This window comes from Myotis brandtii, unplaced genomic scaffold (assembly GCF_000412655.1).
Source record: "Myotis brandtii unplaced genomic scaffold, ASM41265v1 scaffold125, whole genome shotgun sequence".
Taxonomy (NCBI): domain Eukaryota; kingdom Metazoa; phylum Chordata; class Mammalia; order Chiroptera; family Vespertilionidae; genus Myotis; species Myotis brandtii.
Genome location: NW_005354385.1, coordinates 13,839,135 through 13,844,187, shown reverse-complemented (window position 1 = coordinate 13,844,187; position 5,053 = coordinate 13,839,135).

Genomic DNA, 5,053 nt, shown 5'->3' with positions numbered 1-5,053 from the left:
ATTCAAGAATAGGTTGCAGTGAGGATAATCATCTTTGGTCATTTTAACAGCAGTTTATTTCTTGTTTTCAAATAATTTGCAAATAACAGCAATAGTTGGATTAAATTTCAAGTTCCCAAAAGTAACTGATTATCAAACTAACTTTCCTTTTCTTTTATAGCTCAAAGTACCTTTTACTGATCCTTTTTGCCCTTTTCCAAAGCCATACCCATCAATAGACCCCTAAATCTTAGAAATTGATTTGGCAATAATTTATCTGTGACCTAGGCTTTAGTGCCACTCAGTGTTCAAATGATAGAACTGCAGCAAATCAAACCACCAAATCTGTCCTTCCAACCTAGAAATATATCTTCTGGATTTAAAGATATTAATTCAAGATCTGTAATCCCTACCTGCTTTACTTTGCCTCATACATATGAACAAGATGAAAAACTCAGCATATACTTGATACTTATTGAAACTTTGATCAGGAGAAAATGGTGAATGAGTGCTAGAGATCTTTTTTATTTTCTTTCTGTTTGAAACATCTGGTACTGTGCCATGTCTCCAAAAATAAATTGACTTACTGAAAACAGAGAAGAGAGAAATCATTTGCTCGGGGGTCGGGGGGGAGTGCAGCCATTCAGGAACAAAACCTAACTAATAAGTCCCACATTAGCGGAAAATAAAACATATATATATTTATAAATCAATGCTGAAATTAAACCACCAATTATAGAATACTATGTTATATAGTCTTAATCTGTTAAATAATGTAAGGTATAATAAGCAAGAAGGCATCTTCCATTTCTCATGACATTCCATACCAATTTTGCAAAAATTTTTTTGTGGGAATAAGAAGGATGTGAAGGATGAACACTGAAATGATTGTGTTAACAGAGAGTGAATGGAAAAACAAGAGAGGCAATATTTTTAAATTTTATTTTTCAATTACAGTTTACATTTAATATTATTTTGTATTTGTTTTAGGTGTGCAGCATAGTGGTTAGACAATCATATACTTTACAAAATGTTCCCCCCAATATTTCCAGTACCCACCTGGCACTATACATAGTTATTACAATATTATTTAGTATATTCCCTATGCTGCACTTTACCTCCCTGTGACTGTTTTGTGACTACCAATTTGTACTTTTTAATCCTTTCATCGTTTGCACCCATCCCTCAACTCTCTCCCCTCTGGCAACCATCAGTCTGTTAAGAGAAGCAATAGCTTAAAGGAAAATTTACCTCAGAAAAAAATAAGGAATAAAAAGGCAAATATGCCCCAGCCATCATTACTTAGTGGTTGAGCATCCACCTATGAACCAGGAAGTCATGGTTAAATTCCCAGTTATGGCACATACCTGGGTTGCATGCTTGATCCCCAATGTGGGACATGCAGGAGGCAACCAATCCATGATTCTCTCTCATCATTGATGTTTCTATTTCTTTCTCCCTTTCCCTTCCTCTCTGAAATCAATAAAAATATTTTTTAAAAGGCAAATATGAATGTGGAAAAGTTAAAGAAAAGAAAAAAAGATAAAAATAAGACAAATAAAAATTCACAAGGAAATTATGAATAAAATAATGTCATTCAAGTTTATTTGGGAATAACATTATTGATAATTATCCATTTTAAAACCAAAATAATGATCAACATGTATTGTTCATGAGAAATTAAAGAATGATGGAGAGATCAAAATTTCCTTTTTGCAAACCTGTGACTATGCTTTTTTTAAAAATCTTACATGCAGTAAGAATTTTAAAGAAATTTCATAGTAACATTTTTTCCTCATGAAAAGATTAAAATCGTAGAAAATTTAGAGAATTCAAAATACCTACTTATAGTCTCACTAACTAGAGATAATCACTGTTAAATATTTTGGTATACATTTTTCCAGTCTTTTATCAATGTGAAAATGTACATGTTCTAAATGGAATCCTAATGATTCAATGATATAACTTATTCTCATAATACACAGTATATATATATAATTAAAAAGTTCTTTAAATTGTATTTTTAAACAACTGCTGGTATTCCATTTTATAGATGCACACTACTTTTTTTAACCAATTCCCTACTCTGGCTGACTCATTTTTAGTTATTGTAAACAAATATTGAGTTCATATCCTTGTAACTAAATCTCATATGCACACAATTACTTCCTCAGGATAAAGAACTAAAATTTGAACTGCAATGTTAAAACGCTATAGAATTTTAAGAAATTTTTAAGGTTTTCCCAATGAAAGTATTTATCAATTGTCTGATTTTTCTATATCTTGCTAACAAGGAACATAACTATTTTTTTAAATCTGTCAATTTGATAGCCAATAATGTGCTCTATTTTCATTTGCATTTATTTGATTTCTAGAAAAGGAAAAAAAAATGTATATGTTTACTGGCTATTGGATGTCTTTCTTCCTAAATTGCCTGTTTATGTCTTTGGCCATCTCAGAATGAAGGGCAGTGTAGTATTATGGTTAGAGCTAATAAGTTCTGGCATTAGATCTCCTGGGATTGAGGCCTTATTCCATCACCAACAGTCAGACCTCTCCAAGCCTTACTTTTTCATCTATAAAATAAAGATGCTAACAGCACCTCGCTCTCCACATGAAATGATGCCCTGGCATGTACTGTGTGCTCTTTCAGGTTTTAAGAGCCCTTGATAAGAAGGATTTTCACTCTTTGTTCACCATATGTGTTGCCCCCATTGTTCCCAGTTGTCAGTTGCCTTTCAATCTTGTTTATAGTGGATTTGGGCAGACAGGACTTAAAAATTTTTGTAGTAAAATGTATCACTTTTTTTCTTCAGAATATTTGCCTTTGGTGTCATGCTTAGAAAGGCAACAGATTTAGAGGAGTAAAGATAGCACAACTTTTTCAGGAAAGCAAAATAGAGCTGGCATGTGTATTGTGAATCAGATCAAAATCCAGCATTATTCTTCTCGTGCACCTCTACCAAGCACGCACAATTTTTAAATAACTTCAGTCTGAGAAAGAAATGCACAAAAATCACAACGTCAGTCACCACACGCAGGACTTCCAATGATCATGGCCTATCTGGTCTCCTAGTTTGGCTGAATCTTGATCTTTGGCTTCAATAAAAGGTACATAGGTGTATATAAATATAGACATAGCAGAGTAAATTAAGTTTCTCTTCTTAACCAATTTTCCAGATTATTGTGAAAAAATTATAATGAAGTTCATTATTCCATATATCAAAGAATTTCCCCAAATCCCTTATCTCTGAGGGAATCTGGATTGTAACTCTATCATCAGCAAATGTAACACAAAGACTTTCAAGTTTAAGCAAAATAAATCACTAGTAAGGTAGCAAGGTTCTGCTCATTTGAAGTGGGATAACATTTTCCATCCAGCAGACAACAGTACGCCCAAGCTGAAATACCAAACTATGAATGGGTTCTTATACATGTGTGACACAATAGCATTCTCTATTATGGTTTTATTACAGAGATAATATTCAGTAGATTAACATGTCTGAATTAAAACTACTAGTATAAGCAGCAACTGTTGGTGGGAATGCAGATTGGTGCAGCCACTACGGCAATTCCTCAAAAAATTAAAAGTGGAACTGCCTTATGACCCAGAGATTCCAATTCTGGGAATCTATCCAAATACACCCAAAAAACTAATTCAAAAGAATATATGTTCATTGCTGTATTATTTAAGATAGCCAACTTATGGAAGCAGCCCAGTGCACATCAATTGACAGGTGAATAAAAAAGCAGTGGTACATATATACAATGGAATATTATTCAGCCATAAAAAAGAATGAAATCTTACCATTTGCAGCAGCAGAGATGGACCTACAGGGTACTAAGTGAAGTAAGTCAGCCAGAGAAAAACAAATACCATATGATTTCACATATATGTGGAATCTAAAGAACAATAAAAACAAACAAACAAAACAGAAACAGACTCATAGACACAGAGAACAGACTGATGGTCACCAGAGGGAAGAGGGATGGGGGACTCGGTTTAAAGATTAAGGGACTGAAAAGTATAGATTGGTAGTTTCAAAATAGTCATGGGGATGTAAAGTACAGCATAGGGAATATAGTCAATAATATTCTAATAACTATAAATGGTACCAGTTGGGTACTGGAAATGTCAGGGGGAATATTTTTTTAAAGTATATGACTGTCTAACCACTATGCTGTACACCTGAAACTAATACAAAATAATCCTATATAATAAAAGGCTAATATGCAAATTGACTGAATGGCAGAACGACCAGTCGCTATGACACGCACTGACCACCAGGAGGCAGACTCTCAACACAGAAGCTGCCCCCTGGAGGTCAGTCGCTGCCACAGGGCTCATAGCTGGCGACTGCAGCAGCAGTGGCAGGAGCATCTCCTATCTCCGCAGCAGCGCTAAGGATGTCTGACTGACGGCTTAGGCCCACTCCCTGTGAGAAGTGGGCCTAAGCTGTCAATCGGACATCCCCCAAGGGCTCCTAGACTGTAAGAGGGTGCAGGCCAGGCTGAGGGACCCCCGAGTGCACAGATTTCATGCACCAGGACTCTAATATGGAATATAAACTGTGATTTTAAAATATTTAAATATGTACATTGTAAATAAACTGTAAACAGCAAAACATAATTAAATTTTTACAACAAATTTTTAAATTTAGTTTATTACAAATTCAGTTTTAATATCTAAAATAGTTTAATATATAAAGAATTTCTATGGCTGAGTACTATTCCACTGTTATATATATACTAAAGGCACAATGCACGAAATTCGTGCAAGGGGCTCAGCCCTCACAGCCCCAGCTGCCTTGGCCCTCACAGCCCCGCCCCCCACCCACTGGTCATTCTGGAAGGTCATTCCAGAAGGTCGTTCCGGAAGGTCATTCTGCCATCCGGTCTAATTAGCATATTAGCTCTTTATTATATAGGATATTCAGAGTGGGGCAAAAGTAGGTTTACAGTTGTGAGTACACGAAGCACAGAGTTCATGCTTGTATTGTTATTTATTAATTATTGTATTATTTTCTATATGAACAACTATAAACCTAATTTTGCCCAACCATTATGTGTGTGT